Source organism: Galeopterus variegatus, unplaced genomic scaffold, assembly GCF_000696425.1.
Source record: "Galeopterus variegatus unplaced genomic scaffold, G_variegatus-3.0.2 Scaffold53, whole genome shotgun sequence".
Classification (NCBI taxonomy): domain Eukaryota; kingdom Metazoa; phylum Chordata; class Mammalia; order Dermoptera; family Cynocephalidae; genus Galeopterus; species Galeopterus variegatus.
Window position 1 is genome coordinate 314496 of NW_007726164.1, and position 26707 is coordinate 341202.

The 26707-nt window shown below is 35.1% G+C and overlaps 1 long non-coding RNA gene across 1 annotated transcript in view; it reads left to right on the top strand.

Moving 5' to 3' along the window:
* Positions 1-25362, top strand: part of LOC103591096 — a 42633-nt gene extending 17271 nt beyond the window's left edge. The window contains exons 2-3 of the long non-coding RNA XR_550531.1: positions 23802-23887; positions 25313-25362. This is a non-coding gene — a long non-coding RNA (uncharacterized LOC103591096). The remainder of the gene's footprint in view (positions 1-23801; positions 23888-25312) is intronic.
* Positions 25363-26707: the final 1345 nt, after the last annotated feature.

The following is a 26707-nucleotide window of genomic DNA, read 5'->3' on the forward strand; positions in this document are numbered from 1 at the left end:
TATATATATATATATATATATATATATATATATATATTTGGATGTAAAATTTTTATTGCACTCAAAATTCTTATTAAAAGTGCAGTAAACTTTAGTTTGCACATTTGTGGCCTGACATTCCTCAAATCATTCTTTTGTATTTGAAAGAAATCGTTTCTTTGATGTTAGTTGTTTAATAAAAGACACGGGCAGTTACTGGAAGAAAACTAATGTCATCAAACGTTCATCCGGTGACTCTTGTGTGCCAGTGCTGTGCTAACAGTGAATGGCACTTTACAACATTATTTACTTTTTAGCAAAATGACTTCTTAGTTGTAACATCCCATGGTCGTGTGTCCTAGAAGCCTGTATTCTTTTCTACCTTTGTCTACCATTCATTTTGGAAAACAACTATGTTTATTACGTGATTGTAAAAATTAGTGCTCATATTAAACAATTTAATGAAGTGAAGTATCTCAGACCTCACATAGCCTGACTGGTCTCCCCTAGATACTCGGGCAGAGGCCAACATAAAGTGCTTTGGCAAAATGCTTGGATTTTATTCTTGTGACTTAATGAGAAGGCAAGAGGGTGAAGAGGGGTAGGAAAGCAAGTATGATCCCAAGATAATTTGATTTTAAAAAGATAGAAATTTTTACTCTCTGAATTAAAAGTATAACTCACCTTAAATAATCTCAGCAAAAAGGAAATCCTATTCCAAACATGATATCCAGTGATATCAAAACTTTTTTCCAACAGAGCACACATTTAAACAGGAAAAATATTTTTTAGTGGGAGGTTAATTGTTGACACCACCATATTTGCACACTAGAATGCAAGACCATTTCTGGTTCTACTTCCCCCCCACATTCCAGAGCCCACCTTTAGTTTACCCTGACATGGTATCAGTGTAAGATTCCGATATGCTAATTACTTCTCCAGATCACACCATAGTTCTGATGCTAGAAGACAAATGTTACAGGTTTAGTTTTTGAGTTCAGAATAATTGGGTAATTGGCGTCATCCTGTGATGTTTCCCCTTTTCCTGAGGTCTTTTGACTAATGGCCCTATTGTTATTGTTGGACTGGCTCATGCCCATAGCGCCATGACGCAAAACTTGGTCTTTGGTAGAAATGCCTTACACATTTATTCCCTCCAGGAAACCAAAGGACAACAAAGCAACATTCCAGGTTGAGAACCTCGCCTTTTGCACCATGACCTAACCTGTTCCAGGTGAAAATATTAGGTCAAAATAGTTTCATGAGAAAATTTTTACTTGGGTTCCTGCAATGATTCTCAATCCTAGCTGAGCGTTAATTAACTAATTAATTAGGGACAAAAACCCACCACCACCTGGGCCCCACCTGAATCTTGTTAAAAAGACTGATTCCTGGAGGATGCCTATTAAGACTGCATAGGAGGGCCCTGGGTATCTTTATCTTAAACAAGACTCCCAGATCAGAGAAATTCAGTCAACCTGATTTAGGGTATTGATCTTGGAAAAGAGCACTTAATATCATATTTTTGAAAAAAATTTCATGGTCCTAAAGACATATTTATAGTGCCAGTGTCGTCTTTGTCTTCTTTTACTTATTCACATATGAATACTATTAAAGAAGAGACATTTAACAGAAGAGAAGGTTTACCACTTTTATCTCCAATCAAACCAAGTCTCTGATTGTAGGGGATGATTTTATTTATGAAAAATAAAATTTGCATTTTCAAGTGGCACTTTCAGTAGCACCAGCTAGTGTGCTCAGACTCCAGCAGACGAGTCCTCCCTCCCCGCCTCTTTTAGGAAGGAGCTTACTACCGATGGAGTGTCTTGAGTTCTTCTTGTGCCTTGAGACCCATTTGTCATTCCACCTCCAAACAAAATCGCAAGGGATTCACTAGTTCATCTGTTCTTCTATTCAACAGATATTGTTTGAATGTCTACCCTGTGTCAGACTCTGTGTTAGGTGTCAGGGATACCAAATAAAATAAATTGGGGTTCTTTTCCTCTTAAGAGTTGGTAGGCTAGAGCAGACGTTCTCAAAGTATGATCTTGGATCAGCAGCATCAACATCCCTGGGAACTCGTTAGAGATGAACATTCTTGTGCCTCACCCCAGACCTACTAAATATGATTCACCATAAAGTTTGAGAACTATTGGCTTCTAAGAGGAGTGGTCAGTTCAGTAGAAAATTAGGGAACATTGTGATGGGTCCAGTGGAGATGGGGCAGGGGCTGGGGCATTTGGAATGTTCCTGGGAGGAAGCAATGTTTGAGCTCTAAAATAGCTGATGTAAGGGGGTGGGGAGGTGTTTCTAGAGAGGTCAGCAGGGGCCACACAAAGGGTTTGTGTGCAAGTGCAATGTGGAACCGTTCTGTCCCCATAGTCAGGCCATTTTTACTCAGTATCATCTTCTGGCCAGATTTTAGCTGAGTGGTGCTGGGCTTCTGACCTTTATGGTTCAGGTTCTCCCAAGAAATGGAAGTTAGAGAAATATAGGTATAAATAATTTCTCTTGCTTTAAAGTCAAACATAGCAGGTGTTAAATAATTATTTGGTGAGTAAAGAAATAAATGAAAGAGTGGACAAAGCTAGAATAGGGAAGGTAAGGAAAATGTGTGATGACAACTGAGTAAGCATTCTGGACTAACTGAAAATCCCATGGCATTAAAAAGATTACACAGATCTTCAGTGGTTTAACCAAAGAAAGTAAATCTCTCTCCCATTGCTCAGAGGAGCCAGAGTCCCCACGTAGGAGTGGGAAGATCAGCAATGGGAGCTCCCCCGTCCTCCTGGGATGGCCCTCGCGTCCTCCTCCACATTCGCACTGTGCAGTTAATGAGCACGGACTGTGTTCCAGGAGTTCTACACACGTTAGTTTTCATGCGTTCAACAAGGCTGGAAAGTAGGTGTTGTCATCCCGTGTTTTGAAAGGAACTAAAAATCACAGGACTCTAGAGTCCGAGGAAGAAAATGATTTATCCAGAAATCACTGAGAAAAACCTTGCTATTCACTCATGGTCAACCTGAGCTGAGGAAACTGGGGCATAGGGAGGTTAAGTGACTTGTTTAGAGTCAAAATGCTGGTAACTGGGAACAGCTCGGATTCAAAACCACGTATGTGTAAGAGCAATTTGTCACATTGCTCTGTGTGACCACAGGAAGCCTTAGTGTCTTAACCCAAGGAATGGCCTGTTCAGTGTCCAGGCCCTCTAGGATACCTTGTTCATTCTTCAGTTGCCTCCACAAGGCACTGTCCTTTCCTGGCAAATTCAATTGCCCCCAAAACCTGCCCTGCTACGATCATGCATATATATATATCTAAACTCATGTAAAACACAGAAATTGCTTGTACTCAAGCTCAATGAATATTTAACTGTATACCATATTGTAGCTAACCCAATGATTTATAGAACTTGTTTTCACTTTCTCTGTTCAAACAATAAGTGATTGTTTTATATTTATAGCAACATAAGGAGCAATTTTCACAGCTCTCAATAGCCAAATTTTTCATTTTGTTGCCCCAGCATTATATGACTCTATCTCTTCAAATAGCAATGAGATCTAGGCACGAGATGGACTGACTTCTCAAGACCAAGAATTTTATAAATTGAATTTAATTATTGGCTTTAACTTACTGCATAAATGTTGAAAAAAATACATACATATGTATGTGTATGTGTATTTACCAGAAATCTGTTTTACAGCATATTCCTTTACCTAGCACAGATTATGCACCAAAACTGACTGACAGAGAAGGGTAAAAATCAGATTTACCTTAAAAAAACCCCAAAACAACCAAAAACCTCACCCATTTAATTTTGTGGTTTTTTTCTTCTTAAACTTACAATAAACAATGAGAGAGATAAATTTTGGTTACTTTTCTATAGTTGTATTTCAAGGAAGTTTTATAGAAGACGTATTTCCTAACTTCCCATTTCTGTATTCTGATTTATGAAAAAAAAAAGCATGATAAAAGCTAAACAATTATTAGTTTCTTTCTTTTCAGTTGGATTATAACAGTTTTTTCTTCCCTCCAGACAATTGTAAATTTGTTTGTTCTTCTATATTCTTCTACTAGAGGAAGTTGTGGGGAAGATATATTGGGAGACTCAGAAGGAGGGGGAAGTTAGAAAAAATAACACCTCTTTCAAATACGAGGCAGCTGTTTTTTTTGGATGTACGATAGAGTCTACTGGGAATCAACCAGAATTTGAGAAGTACTGTCCCTGTCTCTTGTCATCATAGGTGGGCTAAAACTGGACTCAGTACAGCCCAAGAGAAGTTTCCTCGCCTTTCCTTACCCCCTTGCTTTTTCTGAGTTCAAATCGGCAGATAGTAAGTCAGATTAAAACCCACTATCTAGATATAAACAACAGTGCTGATTAAATGGATCACTTTGCCAAGGGAGCTGCAGCTGGAGTGCCCATTTTTCATTCAAATGTTCTAGCCTCGTAGAAGTAGCTCCCAGCTCTAAATATATTGAATCACCATTAACCTACTGGAGAAAATAGGAACACAAACACCCACTTTCTATTAGATGAACATGGCAGGTTGTCTGATAATGCAAACAATTAAATGGAGGAATTTATTTACAGCTCCCAAGGCTCCTGACAAAGTCCCTCCTGTCAGAAAAACAATTCCTCTCCCTTAGAGCCACCTAACTGGAATATTGAGGTGCAAATCCCTTGGAGTTTGGGGATATGTGTTGATTTGTTTGTATCACATATTGGTTAGCATGCTCTATAAGGAGTAAATGTTTTAGGTCCTTGTGACCCAAAGAATGATTCAGGATCAGCCGCATCCAGCATCACGTGGGAGTTTGTTAAAATGGTAGAATCTTTCATGCCACCCCTTACCTACTCAATTAGAACCTGAATTTTAAAAGATCTCTTGGTGATTTGTATGCACATAAAACTTCAATAAGCATTGTTCTACCAGTGGTTCTCAAACTTTAACATGGACCAGAATTTCTTGGAGGGCTTGTTAAAATGCAGATTGCTGGGCCCTATCCCTAGAGATTCTGATTCAATAAGTCTGGGTTGGGGTCTGAGAATTTGCATTTCTAACCTGTTCCCAGGTGACGCTGATGCTGGTGGTCCAGAGACCACACTGGGAACCGTGGCTCTAGGGCAGTGCTGTCTGATAGAATTCTGATGTGAGCCACATATGTAATTTAAAATTTTCTAGTTGCCACATTCAGAAAGTACAAAGTGATATTATTTTTAATATCTTTAATTTAACCCTGTATATCCAAAATGTTATAATTTCAACATCTAATCAATATAAAAATTATTATGAAATATATTACATTTCCTTTTTTGGTAGTAAATCTTTCAAATCTGATGTGTATTTTATACTTATAGCACATCTCCTTTTGGATTAGTCATATTTGAAGTGCTTAATAGCCACATGTGGTCAGTTAGGGCTACTTATTAGACAGTATTTCTAAATCTTACTTCAAGGACTTGTTAGTACTGTTTGTGAAACTTTCACTTAACTGAGAGTAAATAAGAAAAATAAAGCTAAATTTACTCAATTTCAATGATTCTCTTTTATTCTGAGATTACTTCCTCTCTTCATTTTTGCTGCTGAAATGGCCTCTCTTTAATGCAATGGTTTTCAAAGCGTGGTTCCCCAGACTAGCAGCATCAGCATCATATGGGAACTTGTTAGAAATGTAAATTTTTGAGTCCTAACTTGGATCTACTGAATCAGAAAGTCTGCAGGCGAGGCCCAGCCACCCGTGTCTTAACAAGCCCTCCAGGTGATTCTGATGCATCCTAAAGTTTGAGAACCACAGCTCGAATAAAATGATGATAAGTGGTAGATTTAAATTATCTTTTTATAACTATAATTGGCAAAATAAGAAAGTGGCAACTTCATGCTAGTCCTACAACTAAAACATTTTTTTTTTTTATTGGTTTATGAAATCTGAAAACCAGAAAACCAATGTGCTGGAGGTTAGTTAAATAATACTTTGTGCTGCTGTGGATAAAATACAGTTTAAAAATAGGGAAAGGCCAGGAAAATATATATGTATGTATGCATACAAATGAGTCTTAGGAAGTCAATGCTTGATTCTCATTAGTAACACCTTTATGCAATTACTACTAGAAAATGAATATACTTACCAAACAACACTTACTATGAAAATTCAAGTTTCATATGCAAACTAGTGAAAATAAATCAGGAGAAAAATCTCATAAATATTGATGATCTTATTCTCTGGCCTGCTAATTAGTCAGTATTTGGCTCTTATTGGTATAAAAGTTGTTCTACAGAAATTATAGTATCTGGTCCTTAAGAAATAAGGAAACAAAATGTTTTGGCAATTGAATATTTCCTTTTAGAAACATTACTAAATAAGGCACGAAGTCAGCATGCTAAATTTGGTTCCTGCAGCCAACTGAGGAGTGGGGGAATATTGAAATGGAGTAGAGTAGGTGAAATATGAAATAATATAAGGAATTAACCATGAATGATTGGAAAAGAGGAACAAAAAAGAAAATCTAATTACCTAAAGAGGCATGTATATTTGCTCAGGGGTGTTGGCTCAGGGGAGCCATAGGACTCAGAATTCCAGACCCAGGTCAGTTTCTCTTTCCATAAGTGATATTAACCATTCTATTTTAAGGCTCAATTTTTCTAAATATATGAGGGTACTTCAAAAAGTTTGTGGAAAAATTGAATTAAAAGGTAATACAAATCCTTCCGTGAACCTTTTGAAGACCCTTCGTACATGAATTGAAGTTGCAGAATATGTCAAGACTGTTGTAAGGCTGTTGATTAATGAACCAGTGGTCTTAAAATTTTTTAGATTCCTGAGGAAAATGGGCTTATGAAGTCCAACACATTATTATTTCCCTTTTACAAGAAGTTCCTGTTAGGCCTTATTCAGAGGAAATTCAGGGATACAAAGAAAAAAGATGTGATAAAAATGACCAGTTCTATTGTTCTGTGTGATAGGGTACCTACCTCTACTTAAAGCTAAAATTAGAAATCTTCTCTTTTGTAGTTTGGAGGCCTAATAGGCTTCTGGGTTTGGTGGGTGGTTCTCTCTTCCTATTTTCTAAAGCTGAATCCAAGTGGATCATTACTCATTTGGAGACTATAGAGCTGTGCTGTCCAGTGTGGTAGTCACCAACCACATTTGACTGTTGAGCACTTGAAATGTGCTAGTCTGGATCGAGATGTGCTGTAAGTGTAAAACACACAGTGGATTTTAAAAATTTAGTATAAAAAAGAGTGTAAAATATCTCATTAATAATTAAAAAATGTATTGATCAGATGTTGAAATGTGGCTACTAAAAAGTATAAAAAATTACATATTTGGCTTATGATATATTGCTGTTGGACAGGACTGCTAGAGTGGTATTTCTTGAATATTTTGAATGTCATTAAGAATAAAAGGGCTATGACAATTTTCTACCATGCTTTAAGTGACTAGGAAAACCTATACTGCTTAATTAAAACCTATTGCTAAATAAACAGGGATTGTGCATAAACATATTTAAAATTTTATCATAGAGAGAACCCCAAGTTCTGTGACTCCCTTTTGCAAGTCCTGAAAGAGGGAATAATTATTCCTGTAATTCAGAAAAATATATTTTTTATTTGAAAAAGCCAGATAATCAAGACAAATGTTAGATGTTTTTAATCTTATTTTTATTATAAAATATAGCAGGTATACAAAAGAATATGAAAATACACAAATACAGTTTAAAGAAAAATAAAATGAATTTCTTTGTATCTAGCACCCAGGCTAAGAAATTGGACATTACCATATCCCAGAAGTCCCTGTGTGTCCCTCTACTTCTCTTCCAGAAGTATCCACAATTCTGAACTTTGTTAATCCTTTCTTTGCTTTTCTTTATGGTCATTACTACCTATTTATGTCCCTAAATATTGCATTGTTTAGTTTGGATTGTTTTTAAACTTTACATAAGTGGAAACATACTGTACATATTCTTCTGTGACTTGTTTCTTTTAATGTTGTGTTTTTGAGATCCACCCATGCTGATGTTTGTAGCTGTAGTTCATTAATTTTTATTGCTCTATGGTATTCATTATGAAAATATACCACAAATTATTGACCTAGTCTGTCGAGTGCATTTAGGTTGTTTTCCAGTTTTTTCTGTTATAAACAATACTGTTATTCATATTTTTCTACATGTCTCCTGGTACACACACACACAAGATTTCTCTAGGATGTATACTTAGGAATGGCAACATTGGATCCTGGAGTATATGCACATTTAGTTTTACTAGGTAACGTCAAGCTGATTTCCAAAAGTATTGTACATATTTTCTTTCTCACCAGTGCAGTATGAGCGTTCTCATTGCTCCTGAACTTCATAAACAGTTGGTTTTATTACACTTCTTAAGTCTGGCAGTTTTGGAATGGTCTTTCACGGTTTTAATTTCCCTGATTTGCCATGAGTGTGAACATATTTTTTTGTGTTACTAGTCTATTTGTGCCTCATTTTTCTATGTGGTTGTTTGTCATTCCTTGTGATTTGCAGATGTTTTAAAGTATATTTCACACTTTGATATTTCATTAGTGTGTTGCAATCACCTTCTCTCAGTTTGGGCTTTTCTTTTCACTTTTTATAATGCCTTTTGATCGACAGTAGACATTAATTTTAATGTAGCCAATATTTTCTTTTATAACTTGAACTCTTCATGTCTGGTTTAAGAACTTCTTTCCCAGTTTGAAGTCATAAAGATGTTATACTATATTATCTTCTAAAAGTTTTGTATTCTTGACTTTCACATTTAGGTCTTTAATTTACCTGGAACTGATTTTTGTTTATTTTGTGGGGTAGGAATCTAATTTAATTTTTTTCATATTGAAACAAATTGTTCTAGCACTGTTTATTGAAAAAAATATCCTTTTCCCACTGATCTGCAGTAGCACCTCTGTCATATGTGAAATGGCAATTTATGTGTGAGTTTGTTTTTGGATTCTCTATGCTGTTCTATTGGTCTAAGTTTCTATACCCCCATTCCTTCTTAAAAAATATCTACCACATTGTATGCGTCTTCATTAATTAAAGTCTTCTTTAACGTCTTTCAATAAAGTTTTGTACTTTTCTCCTTAAAGTCTTGTACATCTTTTGGCACATTATATTCTTGATGCTATAATAAATATCTTTAAATTTTTTTCCTGCTTATTACTGGTAAGCAGAAATATAATAGATTTTGCATAATGATTTTCTATCAGCATATCTACTGAACTTTTAATTTTAATAATTTATCTTTGTAGAAAATCATACCATTTTTGAATAATACCAGGTTTATTGTTATTCTTTCTGAATCCTTATACCTTTTATTTTTATTTTTTGCTTTCTTGCACTGGATTGGACCTCTAGTTTAGTTTTGCATACAAGTTAGGATAGCAGATAAATTCATCTTATTCCTGATCTTTAAATGGAATGCTTTCAAAACTTCAACATTGAATATTATGTCTGCTGTAATTTTTCTGGTAGATATCTGGTATCATAATAAGGAAATTCACTTTAATTCATAGTTTACTAAGAATTTTTACTATAAATGTTGAATTTTATCAAGTGTTTTTTATACATTTGTTGAGATAGTCATATGATTTTCTCTTTCAGTATTTAATGTCATCAGTTACATTAGTTATTTTTCTTTCTTTAATTCATTTTTATTCCTGAGTAAACCCACTTGACCATAATATGTGTTTGTGTATTTTTAATACTTTGAAGGATTCAGTTTATTAGTGTTTTATCTGGGATTTTGCGTTTATGTTCATAAGACTGGTTTGTAAATTCTTCTTTGTAAATGTCATTGCTGAATTTTGGTATCAAAATTATACTAGCCTTAGAAAATGAGTTGAGCAGTGTCTTTTTTTTCCCCTGCTATAATATAATATAGTTTGTGTAAAACTGAAATTATTTCTTTCTTGAATGGTTAGTACAGTTTACCAGTAAAATCTTCTGAGCCTGATGTTTCCATTGAGGAAAGATTTTAAACTAATGACTAAATTCCTTTAATGGTTATAGGATCATTCAGATTTTGCTTTCTTCTTGAGTCAGTTTAGATAAGTTCTATTTTGTAAAGAATCATTTCAGCTAAGTTTTCAAGTTTATAGGCATAATCCTTATGCATCTAATTATCTAATGTCTGCAGCATTTGAATTTATGTCCCCTTTTTATTTCACACATTTATGTAATATTTTCATTTCATATATGTACTATTTTAATTTTTATTTTGGGGTTATCTCTCTTGTTTCTTAATATTGTCAGAGGTTTGTAAATTTTACCAGCTTTTTTAGGGAACCAACTTTTGAATATTAAATGTTTCATTTTCTTCTTCATTAATATTTGCTCTTTACTCTATTATTCCCTTTCTTCTCTTTTCTTTGGGTTTATTCCGTTTTTTCTTATACTAACTTCTGAAGGTGGATGCAGTTTTCATTTTTTTAAAGCTTTTCTTATTTTCTAATTTAAGTGTTTAAAGCTACATATTTTCCTCTAAGTTTTCTTTAGCTTTATAATGTTAGTTTTGATATGTAATATTGTTTGTTATTCAAGTCTGAATGTTTTCTGACGTCCATTATGATCTTTTTCTTTGATCCTTAAGTAATTTAGAAGGATGTTTTTAAATTTACAAACATATAGAAATTTTTCTAATTATATGTTTGTTTTGGTTGCAAATCCATTGTGGTCAGAGAACTTGATCTGTATGATACCATTTTTTAAAAAAGTGGTTGAAACCATTTTTATAGTTTAGCATTTTATTAAAATGTTCCATGAATGCTTGGAAAGAATGTGTATTTTGAGCCATTGAGGGCAGTGTTTTATGTATGCCCCTTAGTTTATTACTCATTGTATTGTTTGAATCTTCTTTAAAACTACTGATATTTATGTCTGTTTCAACAGGCAATTGCTGAGAAAGTGTGTTGAAATCTCTCAATCTGATGGAAGATTTGCCAATTTCTCCATGTGGTTTTGTCCATTTTGCTTTACATATTTTGGGGGCTGTAATTAGGCCTAATTACGTATGTGAATATATAATTCATATCTTCTGAATGAATTGAACTTATAATCATTATGTAATATTGTCTTTGTGTCTAATAATATTTATTTGTTTATAAATATATGTGTTTGTTGGAACTAGCTATACCAGTTATCTTTTGTTTAATATCTGCTTAGTATATTTTTCTCTTTTTACTTTTATACCCTCAATCTTCCTGTATTCTTAAGCTCTAGACATGTCTCTTACAAACAGCATAAAGCAGGATTTAAAAAAACCTCAGCTTGATGTCTTTGTCATTAACCTGAAGACATATTTAATTGCAGACATATTTTTATTTATTTTTACTGTCTTCTATGTTTTATATTTTCCTTACCTTTTTATATTACTTATTTCTTCTTTGCCCTCTTCTGGATTGATTATATATTTTTCTCATTCAGTGTTTTTCCTCTACTAATTTGGAGGCAATACCTTTTGTTTCTGTATTTTAGCAGTTACCTTAGACATTTTTAACTTGCATACTTAACTTGTTAGTAGCTTTCTGGTGTCCTGAATAATATAAAAGACTTAGAACATGTTAAGTTTAATTGTCCCATAAGTACTATTGATTATATATTTTAGTTCTATCTTTTGTTGTAACCCCACATGATATTTTTGTCTTACACAGTTACCATTTGCTTATATTTACCACTCCTTCCTCTTTATTCTTTTGCAAATAAAAATTCCCATAAGGACTATCCTCTTTCTTCCTGAAGTACATATTTTGGAAACACCTTTAGTGAGGGTGTGCTAATGGCAGACATTCTCAACCTTTATTTGTCTGAAATTTGTCTCACCACTCAGATTTAACATAGTATTGGAAATACTAGCCAGAGTAATCCAGCAAGAGAAAGAAATAAAAGGCATTCAGATTGGAGAAGACGAAGTCAAACTATCTCTCTTTGCAGATGACGTGATCCTATATATGGAAAAACCTAATCCAGTAACAAACTAGCAGAAAAATAAATCAAGAAAGCAAGCCCGTTTACAATAGTTACCAAAAAAATAAAATACCTAGGAATCAAGTTCTCTACAATGAGAACTACAAAGCACTACTGAACGAAATGAAAGAGGACACAAAAATTTGTCCTTATTCTTAAAAGACATAAACTGCCTTGTATAGATTTCTAAGTTAATAATTATTTTAATAGTTATTTTTTCTTAGCATATTTGACTCTACTCTCATCTTGATTCCATTATTATTGTTGAGGTCAGTTGTCAGTCTAATTGTCTCTATTTAAGGTAATCCATCTTCTTTCTGTGGCTGCTTTTACTATCTCTGTCTTCATGTTCTGCAATTTCACTGTGTCTAGGTGTGCATTTCTTTTTATTTTTTCTCTTTGGGATTTAAAAGACACTAGAATCTATGGGTTGTTGTCTTGTATCAGTTTTGGAAAATTCTTAGCCATTATCTCTTAATATATTGCCTCTGCCTCATTCTCAAGCCTTTCTTTATTTTTAGAACTCTGTTTAGACATATTAGACTGTCTTACTCTAATAGCACGGTCTTTTCACTGCATTTAAAGCCTAAATTTTCCAGCTTTTCTTACACCTTAGTGTGGCCATGTGTGTGATCATTTTCAAGCCAAGTCTTTTAGGAAGTATATGTGTGTCCCTTTATGCTCTTTTTGCTTATGTCAACTGAATAGAGACAATAAGGAGCTCCTAGGTGGAGGAGATGTAGGAAGCTGCAGTCCCTGAGTCACTGCAGCCAGAGAAGTACTCACGGACCAGGAACGCCCAACTTGGACTGTTCTGTGAGAGAGAAGTAAACTTCTATTTTGTTTAAGCCATTGTGTTCCTGCAACCTAGCTTACAACCTTAATCAATATAAACTTTCTTTCAATTAAAAAAGAAACAGTTTTATTCAAGTATAAATCACATACCATACAATTCACCTTTTAAAGTAAACAATTTAATGTTTTTTTGATATATTGCATTGTTAATATTTAGAAATTATGCTAAATATATATAAAATAAAATTTTTCATTTTAACCATTTTTAAGTGTACAATTCAGTGGTTTTAATTACATTCACAATGTTGAGCAACCATTACCACTATTTCCAAAACTTTTTCCCAAATAGAAACTCTGAAACCATTAAGCAATGACTCTTCGTTCTCCACTTCTTCTAGCCCCTGGTAACCTCTGACTTACTTTCTGTCTCTATAAATTTGCCCGTTCTAGATATTTTATGTAAGTGAAATCATGCAATATTTGTCTTTTTGTGCCTGGCTTATTTCACTTAGTGTAATATTTTCAAGGTTCATTCATGTTGGAGCATGTATCAGAAATTCATTCCTTTTTGTGGCTGAATAATGTTACCAAAAAACCATATATAAAAAACACATTTTGTTTATCCATTCTTCTGTTGATGGACACCTGGATTTTTTTTTTTTTTTTTTTTTTTTTTTTTGCTATTGTGAATAATGCTACAATGAACAAGGGCATATAAATATCTGTTTGAGCCCCTGCTTTCAGTTTCTTTGGATATATACCTAGGAATGAAATTGCTGGGGCATATAGTAATTTTATGTTTAACTTTTTGAGGAAAATGTTTTGCCAAGTGTTTCCATAGTAGCTGCACCATTTTATATTTCTACCAGCAGTATATGAGGGCTTCAATTTCTCCATATCCTTGTCAACACTTGCTATTTTCAGTTTTTTAAAATTACATATAGCCATTTTAGTAGTGTAAGTGGTACCTCATTGTGGTTTTGATTGTATTTACCTAATGACTAATGATGTTAAACATCTTTTCATATGCTTATTGGCCATTTGTATATCTTTGGAGAAATGTCTTTTTAAGTTTTTTGCCCATTTTAAAATTGAATTGTTTTTTTTTTTTGCTGTTGAATTGTAGGAGTTTTATACATAGTCTGGATATTAGGCCCTTATCAGATACATGATTTCTAACTATTATCTCCCATTTTGTAGGTTGTTTTTCCCTTTCTTAGTAACGTCTTTTGATACACAGAAGTTTTTAAATTTTGATGAAGTCCAATTTATCTATTCTTCTTTTAATGTTTAAACTCTTTATGTCTTTGACCTTCATTCCTGATAATTTCTTTTGTTTATCTTCTAGTCCACTAATTCTTTCTATTATGCTATGTCTTATCTGCTGTTAAATTTGTCAATTGAGTGTTTGATTTCAATTGCTACTTTTTTCGTTTCTAGGATTAAGCATGTTAAACATGCTTTTTAGTATTGTGCTGACTTTTGTTTATTCTGGCTCTTACTTATGTCCTTGCTTTTTTGTGTGTTTACTAAGTTTGACCCTTAAGTCAAAATAGTTTAGTTTTTCTTGAAAACTTATCCTTGGAAATTTTTTGTGTCCTGGAATAAAGGAGGCTTTTCCTACAAAGAGTTTGCATTTGCTTTTGTTAGGTACCTGAGACATTACCAGTCCAGGACGACTTTACATAATATTGTTTTCAGGTTTTTAAGACTGCTTCAAAAGTGAATTTGTGTGCAAACTTGTGTTAGGCCAGCTTGTGGTTACAAATTCTCAGGGTATAACTTTTCCCATTCTACTCACTGCCAAGTTTTGAGACTGTTACTTTTTCATGTAATTTTGAGGAGGGGTGGAAGTGAATAGTTTATTTTAGTCCCCCTGAGTGTATGCTTTTGGGCCCAAGTTTTATGATGGTTCTAATATAGGACCCTCCAACTTGGGTGGTCTCTGGGCTTTGTCTTCTGTCTCCAGAGCATGGAAATCTATGCTCAAGTTCACTGGGTTCAGCAAATCCCCTGAGAGTAAAGCTAATTCAGTGCTGCCTTCCTAGCTTTCTTACTCTTTTGCTCTCATATGAATGCGTTCAAGAAGATGTTCTTATATTTTATCCAGCATTTTTAGTCATTATTAGGGAGAGTTGGTCTTGATACTTAGTCTGCTATGTTGCCGGAAACTCAACTACCTTTTTTGAACTAGAATTATCCTGATATATCCTCATTTTCAAAAAGACTTGCATTATCAATTGTAGGTTTGTGGAGAGTCTTGGTGGTGGGTAGAGTTTATATAATTGTGGCAATCTCCATTCCTTGAACGTCCAGGGGTAGCTGTCAAGGAAAGGAAAGGCAAAGGCAATTCAGGAAGAGGTGATAAGTAATCCCATGGGCTTTTTTTTTTTTTGCAGCTGGCTGACATAGGGATCTGAACCCATGACCTTGGTGTTGTAAGTCTGCACTCTAAACAACTGAGCTAACTAGTCAACTCATTCCATGGGCTTTGTAAAGAAAGTATGGAGAAAAAGGAAACTATATATTAATCGTTTGCTTAATAATGTTAAATCATTATGTTAATACTTTACCTATGTTATGACTCCTGTAAAGTAGATATAATTACAGATTATTTTTACAGTTGATATAACAGCTAATATTAATGTTTACTGCATGTCAGGTAATTGCCAAGTAATTTGCATATATTTTTTTTTCCATTTTATAGATGAGACAGAAGTTTAGAGAGATACTTGCTCAATGTCACTTAATAGCCATTGACCAGAGAGTGCTTTTAGATTTAGGGCAAAATAATGGTATTTTTTGTCCTATTTAAAATCATTCTTGCTTTGCCTCTTCACATTCTCAGTAGAATAGTTCTAACTTCTTTACAGGATTACTCATTTAATCCTAACAATAACCCTATAAGGTAGGTTCTGTTGTTATCATTATCCCCATTCTACAAATGAGGAAACTGGAGGCTAGAAAGTTTAAGTAACTTGCCCAAGGTCACACAACTAGTGAGGGGGGATGCTCGGATTAGGGCTTGGGTGATCCATTTCCATCGTGCATGCTCTTGACTGCCACGCTATACCGCCACTCAAAACATGAACCGAGGCTTTGAGAATGGAAAGAGAGGAAATTCTGCTTTGCGATGGAATCAGGATTTCTTGCTAACAAGTAGCCCAGACATTCACCAGAATCAGGGAACAGTTAAACAAGTGAGGGGATAAAGAACGCTTGATTTTAGAATGCATTATGGAATGGAGAGGCTATCTGTAAATTGCCAAGATTGATAACTAGTTAGAAAACTGGTGTGTGTGTGTGAACAAGTATATAGAAATGAAGAGATCAGCAGAGAAAAACAACTCTCCTGAGATCCACTGTAAATTTCTTCATGTACCTGCATTTAGCCAGGTACAAAATTATCAGGTGAAACAGAGGAATGTTACTGAAATTCTTATGTTACTAATTTTCAAAAAAGCATTCCTAAGCTACTTTCCCATTCCTTGTAAAGGCTCAAAGGGTACCAATGCATTAATTAATATATTTTGTGAACCATTTATGACACAGTTAAATATAAGTTCCTGGTTAAAATATTCACTCTGTGAGAGTAAACAAATGGCAATTTTAGGGTTATATACTTTAAATTACTTTAGTGAAAATTTATACCAAATGAAGAAATACAATGACTTGCTGTAATAAAAAAATTATTTCTCTCAAAATTTAAACCCAAAACTTTAACTAAGAGACACTAGCTAGAGGAAATTAGTATGTGTTGAATGTGTGTGGATACTCCTAATAGGTAATGCATGGACAACACCTAAAGGAGAATATTTGTAAAGGAGACTGAGGAACCTTCAAAGATGGTAAAGGAAGGAAGAGCCAGGCACAACTGACCTAGTAAGAGAGGTCTGGTTACTGTGGGGAGCAAGTTGCTTATAAAAACCCAGCCACAGAAAAACCTAAACTTCTGTTTGACATAGTCATACAAACATCACTACTTTGGAACCTTTGAATAGGTGTTAATGTCCATGTTAGTCAACAGCAGGCAGACATCAGGCTGGAACGTCCCCATTCCACCACACATCTCTGCACCTTTGGTGGCAGGAGACCTTCAGGATCACCTGGCAGAGAGGGCATCGGGTGACATGGTAGCAGTGTCTGAAGATATGGAAGTACCAATGGATGAGGGAGAGAGCCACAGCAGATGCCCTGTAAGAGCGGGATAACTCACGAGCACACCTGAATTTCAGAAGCACCTACTTCAGAGAGCATGTAGATTTCCAGAAGCACTTGATAAATTCTTTTATAAGGTGCTGAGGTCCTGCTAGGTGCAAGCAAGAGCCAATAGAATTTGGGTTCTAATTATCAGTGTGATTCTGTTTGTATTCATAGGTTGGGGAGGCCTGGGGAAACTCAGCTTACCATTGTATTTGTACAAGAAGACTTTCAGTACAACAACTAGAGGCTACCAAGTATGAATAATTATGCTGCTGAAAATGTGGTTGTCACAGGATTTGGTATCCTTGAAGAGTTTTCTAAGCATGTGTTAGTTGGCATATCACTGTTTTAAAGTTTAGCAATGTTACATATATTCTTAGCTTTTGTATTTGAAAATAGAATTAATAAAATATGAGTAAATGGAAAACCTTATGTTAATGATTTTTTAATATTTAGATGTTATTACTTTTCATCTCTTAGTGAGTGGAGAAGGCTTTGAGGAAGAATGTCTAATGGCCGAGTCAGAAAACTAATCAGTGGTTTTTAAATTTCTACTGGTGAAATAAATGGATAATTTCCAACACCTATTTATTTAATAGTGCATTTCAAAGAGTAATTAGTTAATATATATTTGCTAAATAAATTTTTCTGATAAGGCCAGTGGGCCACAGGAGGTTTAATTTGCTAGTTGCAGGTCACCTAGCAATGCAGAGGTTTAAAAACAAATTAGGAGGACTATGTTTTCTAGTGTGAGAGGAAAAAAACAAAAAACATAGACATGTCAAAGGCTGCAAAAAGGCACAATATAAAATTTGTTTCTTAGTCTCTTTCTGTGTTGTTTTTGTGCATCCTTTGCTAATACAGAAACCAATGCACTATAGATTGTGCTGTAAACTTTTCATAGTTGTTACTTTTTATTAGTGAAAGTTGGACTTGTCTTATTTATATTTAATTTTATTTGATACTCTATTGGTTGAGCTTTACATAATTATCCAGGGAAATTCTTGTTAGAGTTGATAGGAAGCTGTGGGTGGTCCAAAGGTGTCCATCTCTCCTGTGGGAAGTTAGGGGCAGGGAAGAAGGCTGCTGTCATTTCCATGTGAAGACTGTGGGCAGCAGGGATTGGGTTATTCTTGGTGACATCAGGCACTGTAAATTGTCATTTCATTACTGCTTGGTTTAATGACTGGAATAACAAAAATGGAAATTTTATGGCAAGATGGAATTTACCTGTTGATTATTTGGACTGAAAATGTAGAATAGACTGCTAAGTTAGGAGACTCTATCTTAATTATTATAAAATCTTTTAGTAACTTTGTAGTGCTATTAGCATTTATGAAGTAGCTACAGTGCTAAGTTCTATAAAATGATGATTTATAAACTTGTGTGTGAAAAGGATGGGTCTGAACTCATTGCCTTTCAAAAATGTCAAAGCGATACTGTGTAATTCCTTTTTTGGTGTGTTTTGCTTGTTTTGGACTAGTTATCAAAATTCTGAAATGTTCTTGTATGGCATCACCATACCGACAATGCCAGTGGAAATCCATTTTATTTTATTTTTTAAAATCTTTTTTTTTTTTTTTTTGGCAGCTGGTTCAAGGATTGAAGCCTGGACCTTGGTGTTATCAGCACTTAAGCTAACCATTAAGCACCAGCCAGCCCAGAAAGCCATTTTAGATGTTCTTTTGGAAGATTTAGTAGAATGTACTGTTTCACTCTTTTACTTTATCCCTTACAGAGTCCTTGGGAAAAGCCCAAGACAGTTACTTACTTAGGTTTCTTTAATGTCTAAGATATCTATAGTCCTCTTTATTTGGAAAGTCTATGAAGTAGATATGCACTGTAAACCATATTTTCTCAAGCCTTTACATCCTGAATCAGAAGGCCCTTCTAGATCTTTCTGGTTTCTCTGCTCTTGCACTTTACAATCTTGATCACTTGTTCCTTTGTTTAAACAAACAAACCCAATTAAACCATTTCCTAATTATCAAAGTGATACATACTTATGAATGTAACAATGAAACAAATCACCCATAGTGCCATTTCTCAGGGATAACCACTGCTACTAATTTGTTTTCCTTCTTTCCAGAGGGATGTGGATATATGACTTTTGGTTTCGTTTTTAAAATTCAGCATTGTAGGCAGTCCATGATCAGATGCTTTCACCCCACTGGCTCAGTGTTATTCCATCAGAGTGGATCTTACTTTTCATTGGTTTATTTACTCCTATCACCCACTCAGAGAAGTGGAGTCCAATTACTATTGATTCACCTTTCTCATGCTTAGGGAGATAAACCTGATCCAATAATAGGCAATCAAAACATTCCTTTTCATGTTGATACATGAAAATTTTCCCTAATTTATTTACTGAAAAGGAGAGCATTATAAACTAAAACATGTTCATTATGACTAATGGTATTTTCCTAAGACAGAATAATAACAACAGCATCCTTAAGGAAATTCTCTATATAATTGGGGTCAAACTCATATACAGTTTGTGTCTGTGTTTTTATTCAACTTTGCATTCCCAGCATTTTTCCATATCACTAAATATTTTTCAAAAATATTATTTTTAATGGCTTCATTAAATTTCTTTGAATTGGGGATACCATCATTTACTTAACCATCTTCCTGTTTTTGGATATTTTTGTTGTTTCCATGTTTTGAAAACTTTTTTTCCTCTTGTAACACTGTGGTGAAAATTCTTGTATATAAACCTTTAACCTTATTTAAGATTATTTCCTTGAGAATTTATGCCTTAAGGATCCAATAACCTCTTAACTGGTCTCTATTACTTCAGAGTTTATCGCCTGCCTATTGCTGCCAGATGAATCTTCCCAAATCATCAATTACATCATACCATCCCATGCTCAACAGCCCTCAATGACTTCTCGTTGCCTGTAGGAAAACACCTCCAAATTCTTTAGCTTGGGATTGAAGTCTTTGACAGTCTTATTTCTTCCAGTTTCTGTACTCTGTTGTACCCGAAGTAACCAGGCTCTCTGGGACAGCTCTGTTCTCACCCAGCACCCACCTTGAGGACTTTCACTTACTGTTTTCAACCCTCCCTTTCCCAAACCAAATACATAACACAACTCCAACGTTGTTGTATGGGTTCCACTGCTTGTCGCAAAATAAAATGTTTAATTCATCCTCAAGCATCTCAGTTCTTTCCCTTCCTCAGGGTTTTTCTTCTTTTTCCAGCTGATACTGTATTTATTTCTAATCAATCTCTCCCCACCCCACAAGCTTTTCTGGATATCACCTCCCAAGCTTGCCAGGATTGTGTGTGTATGTGTGTGTAAATGAATTATAAAAGGTCTGAAAGTATACACAACAAACTTGACCTATGGGAAGGGCCCTGGGATGGAATTCAGAGAGGATTAATGGAAACTTTCACTTTTTACTCTATATACTTCTGTATTGTTTGAATTTTTAACAAGTATTTATTTTTAACTTAAAAATGATAAAATTATATATATATATATAAACAGCATTGTAAGATATAATAGAGGTAAAGGTTATAAAACTGCTTTATACATTTTTTAAAGCTCAGAGCAAATGTAATTGTGGTTCCTTCCATGGCTTTGCTCTGATCAGCTAAAAGGCATTCTAATTTGCTAGTTCAGCTGCTACCATCTTTCAAAGTCCAGATCAATTTCTATAGCTTACAAGGGTCTGCCTTGATTACTGAAACCTACAGTTATCTCTACCAACTCAAAGTCATATGAAGTTGACTTCCTTGGTTTTCATTTGGGGTATATAATGACGAATAGAGAAAGGTCCATTTAGCAGCAATTTGAATCATGAAAAATGGTTCGGGATAACTCTCTACTCATGTTAGTCTCTTCTACCATTTTTTTTTTATAGATGTGGGTCATTTTGTTTTTGTTTTTTGTGTTTAGTGAGAAGCAGTGATTACAGGTGCACTGCTCTCTATGTGATCTGGGGAATGTCTAATCCTCTTGGGACTTCTTCATCCAGAATATGAAGGGGTTGGACTGGGCATATCTTCTAATGTACCTCTGGTTCAAAAAGTTTATGATTATGTTAGATAAAATGATATTGCTTAATTCTCTTAATTTTAAAATGTGTGCTTTCTCTTTAAAAAAAGTTATTCCAAATCTTTTTATCTAAAAATACTAAATAGGACAACTCCATATAATTAATTTATTGATGTAGTAGAAAGAGCATTAACTTTGAAACCAAAAGGGCCTGAATTTGGATTCTAGCTCCACCATAACCAAATCGTGTTATCTTAAAGAATTTACTTAACTTCTTTTAGTGTCAGTTTCCTTACATGTAAAAATTGGGATGATAATATTTGTCTCCCTGGACAATACACATAAAGGCACCCAAGACAGTGCCTGATACACAGTATGCTCTCAGTAAATGTTAATTTCCTTTCTTCTTTTATTAATAACTTTGGTTTGTGAAAGGTGCACTTTAAAAATGTTTATACATCTACAAATGAGATTATAAGAGAACAAAGTAGTTGTGTTGTTAAGTATGAATATGTGCAAAGAGTTTGTGTAATCCTTGCTCTAACTGTATGCAGAAATGCAGAACCAGGGCCGGCCCCGTGGCGCACTCGGGAGAGTGTGGCACTGGGAGTGCAGCGATGCTCCCGCCACGGGTTCGGATCCTATATAGGACTGGCCGGTGTGCTCACTGGCTGAGCATGATGCGGATGACACCACACCAAGGGTTGTGATCCCCTTACCGGTCACGAAAAAGACAAAAAAAAAAAAAAGAAAAAAAAGAAATGCAGAACCATGATAGGCCTGTGTGTTATTTTATCTCTTATAGGACTTTAGGTGTGGCTAGCAACAGAGGGTGACACCTTTGGTGCCTTATAACTAGTTGGTTAGGGCAGTCAGCAACTAGGAACCTTAGACTGGAGTCTAAGACAACTTGGCTTTATATCAAATATTATATAGCACCTCAGATGCTTTCAGGACTGACATCTGTTAGGTACAGTAGACACAGTGCCTTAGGCCCACAGTACTTCTGGGGGCCCATGAAATTGTTCAATTTCTTTTAAAATCAGGAGAAAAAAATGAACTTTTCAGTAAAAGAAAATGTTTTAATATATAACATTAATATATTCATCTTTATACCAATGCTGTCGTAAAATATAGTTTTAATTTTCAAAATTAAAAAACAATTTTTTTTTTTTTTTATGGAGGAAGGGGCCCACAAAAATCATACTGTAGCCTTGGTTGCTTTAATGAAGTTTTAGACTTTCTCCCAAGGATCACATCTTCTGAGCAAGTCAGGCTGAGTAGCGTTTGTATAAACAAATTTCACTCTTTCCCAAGGTTCATTGGTGTGGTCAGAGTTCCATTTCACTGAATGGGTCTTCCTATTTTTATTCCTGGCTCCATGAGAAGGTAGGAGATAAAGCTAACATGAAAACAAAACAATAAAAACAGGTATTTATAGCAAGCCTCAGAGTCTTGTAGCATAAGATTAGAATCTTGGGAGCAGAGGGTTTCCTCTTATCCCATACTTCTGTAAATTTAATATATAAACTCCTTCATGAATATTAATGAATTTATAAAGGAATGTTTGGGAAAAAATTCAACAGCCAAAAAAAAAAATAATCTAATTTTGGCTGAATGAAAGAGAAAATATGAACTGCTTAAAGATAGAAAATGTACAGGAAAGCTGACTTTCTAAGATATGGAAAAGCAGGTACTGTGAGAAGAAGGCTGTGTGGCACAGTGTCTCAGTAGAGATCCCCATGTAGAAAGTAGGACATTTGGTCAGTAAATGAACTGATCTCAGCTCTGCCTCTTAAGAATCTGGAGACATTAAAAGGGTGGAGTAAGGGCCGGCCTGGTGGCGCACTGCTACAGTGCGCCGCTTGAGAGCGCGGCGCCACTCCCGCCGAGGGTTCGGATCCCACATACAGACCGGTTCCCGCTCACTGGCTGAGCGAGGTGCGGGTGCGACGCCGAGGGTTGCGATCCGTTGCCGGACATGAAAAAAGGAAAAAAAAAAGAAAAAAAGGGTGGAGTAAAATGGAGATCAACCATTGTGATTCTAAACCAAACCATTCCTGTGAGCAGTTGGCTTTGGGGGTGCCCCTAAAAGGCAGCCTTATGTGGACAGGGATGTAAGTTGTTTGGAGAGGAAAGCCTGGTTGTGGGGGGTCAAGTCCCAGGATCCATGCCTCGGGTCCCCAGAGGGGCCCCAAGGTGCTGGTGGTATGCCTGGTTGTGGGTGGGGTGGAGCCTGCATTTCTAACCTCTGCCATTACTCCAGGGGAACCCATCAATGGTAGAACAGGTGAGCAAAATGCAAGAGTGTTAGGGTGTATTATGGGTCACATTGTTCCCAACCAAATTCATACGTTAAAGTCCTGACACCAAGTACCTCAGAATGTTACCTTATTTGGAGACAGGATCTTTATAGAGGTAACAACTTTAAAATGAGGTCATTGGATTGGGCTCTAATCCAGTGTAACTGGTGTCCTTATAAAAAGGGGAAGTTTGGACACACAGACATGCATACAGGGAGAATGCCATGTGAACATGAAGACCGCCATCTACAAGCCAAGGAGAGAGGACTGGAACAGATCTTTCCTTCTGATCCCTAGGAAGGAGCCAATCCTGCTGGCACCTTGATTTTGGACTTCTCCCCTCCTTAATTTAATTCTCTAATACTTTGTTATGGTGGCCCCTAGAAGTTAATATAGGGGCTGAAACATCTTTTGTGTGGACTAGTCTTGCAACAAGATAAGGTCCCCTAATACTATTCTGGAGGGCCTGAACACATTCTTTATCCTTGTAGATAGATAATGATCAATTGTAGAATAAACTTTTTTTTTTTTTTCTTCAAGAATTTTGGACAAACTGAAAATAAAGGTGGTCCAAGGATTTGGAGTGTGAGCACCTTGAACCGATAAGTTATGGGAAGTAAGACTTGGTATGTAGTATAATTAAGTTGTTATTTGTGCCTTTTAAATAACTAGCTTTTTAAATATTAGACATTAGCCAAAATGAATTTCCAAGATGGTAGAGTCCTCTGTCCTTAAGAACATTTAGACACCATTGGGGCAAAAGGGAATTAGATTGAGCTGAAGTGTTTTAATCACAGTCTAAAATATATCCAAAAAGTATACATGATGTGGTTCAGATTGCATCAGATGCAGAGTTCTTTTGGTGCAAACCCTTCATTGGAAAATTTGGTAGGTTAATAAAAAAGCTTTTTTCAGCGAGATAATTTTAAAAAATTTCTCTGTAGACAAATTATTATAACCACAGTTTGAGTGCTGCTCATATTATTTGTGTACAAATAATTTATTTGCATACAAATAATTTATTAGCATACTAATGAAGGGAATAGCTTATTCTTCCTGAATTTCTCTCTTCTTCTCCCACTGCACTAGGTATGATGCTTATATCCTTCTGTCGAGGAAGTCAAAATCATTCCTAACCACCTTCCTGACAAGTATCACCTTGAGAGCTTGGTTTCTCAGTGTTTCCTGATAAGCTCTTATTTAGTATTTAATTTTGCCACTCGAGAGGGACGTCAGCAAGTGAAAGTTCTCCAGAAGAAGATCAAATGTTTTTTCTTCGATTAATGTTGTTTTGAAATACTATAAGGAAAATCATAGGTGAAAACAATTCATAAAAAAATCATATACTGTTACATATGTCTTCAAAGGAAATCAGTAATCAGAAGGTATTTTATGTTAGTTGTGATTTGAAAATATAGGTAGGATGTATTTAATCATATATAATTATAAATTTGATAGTGATATTTGACTAGGAAATGGTATTCAAGATGGTTCATTGTGCAAGATAGGTGTATCAGATGCCTCTTCTGTGCCAACTTAAGATAGGTGTATCAGATGCCTCTTATGTGCCAACTTAGATTCTCTGGCTTTTGCCAGTCTCTCTGGAGCTCTGGACCTTTTCGTTCATAAACTCTAAATGCTGCAATGGCAACTGACTTTGTATGGCCCCAGGATATAGGAGATGGGAGAGATCTTGTAGATGATATCTCTCTGTTTTCCACCCTGATAGACTATTCTATGTGAAAGCTTTCTATAGACCTTATTCCAAGTGAACATGTTTCTTTGAGAAGTGGGCAATTTGATAATATAATATCTTGCATTTGCTTCCCAACCTTACCTGCCTCAGTTCTCTTTCCGTCACTCGATACTGCTCTGGGATTATACTTCCCAATAAAGCTTAGAGCTTAGGCTTTGCCTCAGGTTCAATTTTCAAGGGAACTTTCTCTAAGACAATAAGAATTCATAAATGTTTAGTAAATTTAATTGAATTAAAAAAAATCCGTGCTAAATGGGGGCTTTTCTTTAATCATTTTTATCTTTCTGTGTTTCAGAAGAACTTAATCTGTACTTCCTGATCCGTTCATCCTGTGGCTGTCACTAGATTGGTAAGTATGGTGCCTAGAAAGAAGTAATCAAATCAAAACCTATTTCATTGATAGTAAGTGGTCTACAAGATGACTCCAAGAGAAATTACATTTCCAAAAGGCTAATTTAATAAGGGAAAGGAAAGGGTGAATTATTCTGGGTGAGAAGAGAACAGTCTAAATTGTGAGCCTGAAGCTCATCTTTTCCTCAGAGATATAGCTCACTTCTAGATAAGTCATAGCCATCTTCTTCAGGTACATAACACAGTTAGGAAAAACTCCTATGTAAATTCTGGCCTTCATTTTTCCTTTAGAAGAAAATTAAAGTGTTTCTCTAATGTTTATCCAATTTCAATGTATTTATAATGTGTATATGAGACTTGACAGGCTGAAAAATGTGAGGCTGTTCTATTAAAAGGACACAAAAGAGAGAAGGCAATTTTATTTTAACTAATTAATTATTATTATTATTGTTATTTTTAACCACTCTGTCACCTTTGGTAGGAACTTACACAGTAACTAAGGGAAAATTGGTTAAGACATTCAAGATGTTAAAAAAGTATATACATAACATCTGTTGTGTATTTTGGTGCATGACTGTGCCCAGGGCCAAGACCTTCTGTGCTCTTGGGAAGGCAGGCAGGCATTATTACTATTTTTATTGTCATCAATGTTATTAATAATAAAGAAGATTGTTACATAAATGAAAGTAAGAGGCACCAGCTATGCTGACCTGAATGAAACCTTTTGTAATTTAATGAAAAAAGACAAGAAGAGATAACATTTAGAGTATGACCTATTTTTTTGTGCGTATGTGAAATTGGCATCAAGTAACTATATTTGTATTTTTTAAGGATTATGTAGTCAATCATATCCATAGTAAATGAAGAAAATTATAAATTTGTATAATTTGACAATCAAAAAGTATGAAAAGGAAAGCCATGAAAGGGAACTGTAAATAAAAAAAATCTTGAAAGTTCTGCTTTTATCGAGATACATGTGGGGGAGATTTATTATAAATCAACTGATCAGATGTATGACTCATATTCAGGGATGTTACTGGAATTGACTATTTGGATCTTACCATCACTGGAAGTAATGCTTGATCTTTTCACTGATCATAAAGATGTTTCAGAAACAGTGACATAAGCTGCACTCAGTAGAGTCCACTGAGGCCAACTGCAGCAGCAAATGTATTTAGGTATTTAGGCCAGCAAAGACGCAATGTCTGGCTTTTACTTTTGTTGTAAGGGCAGAAAAGAAGAAACATTCATTTTGGTTAATGTAATATCATTACAAATGGGGCAAGAGAGCAGCAGAGCATAAAGAGCAAGGAGTCAGACTGTATTAGTGGGAAGATTA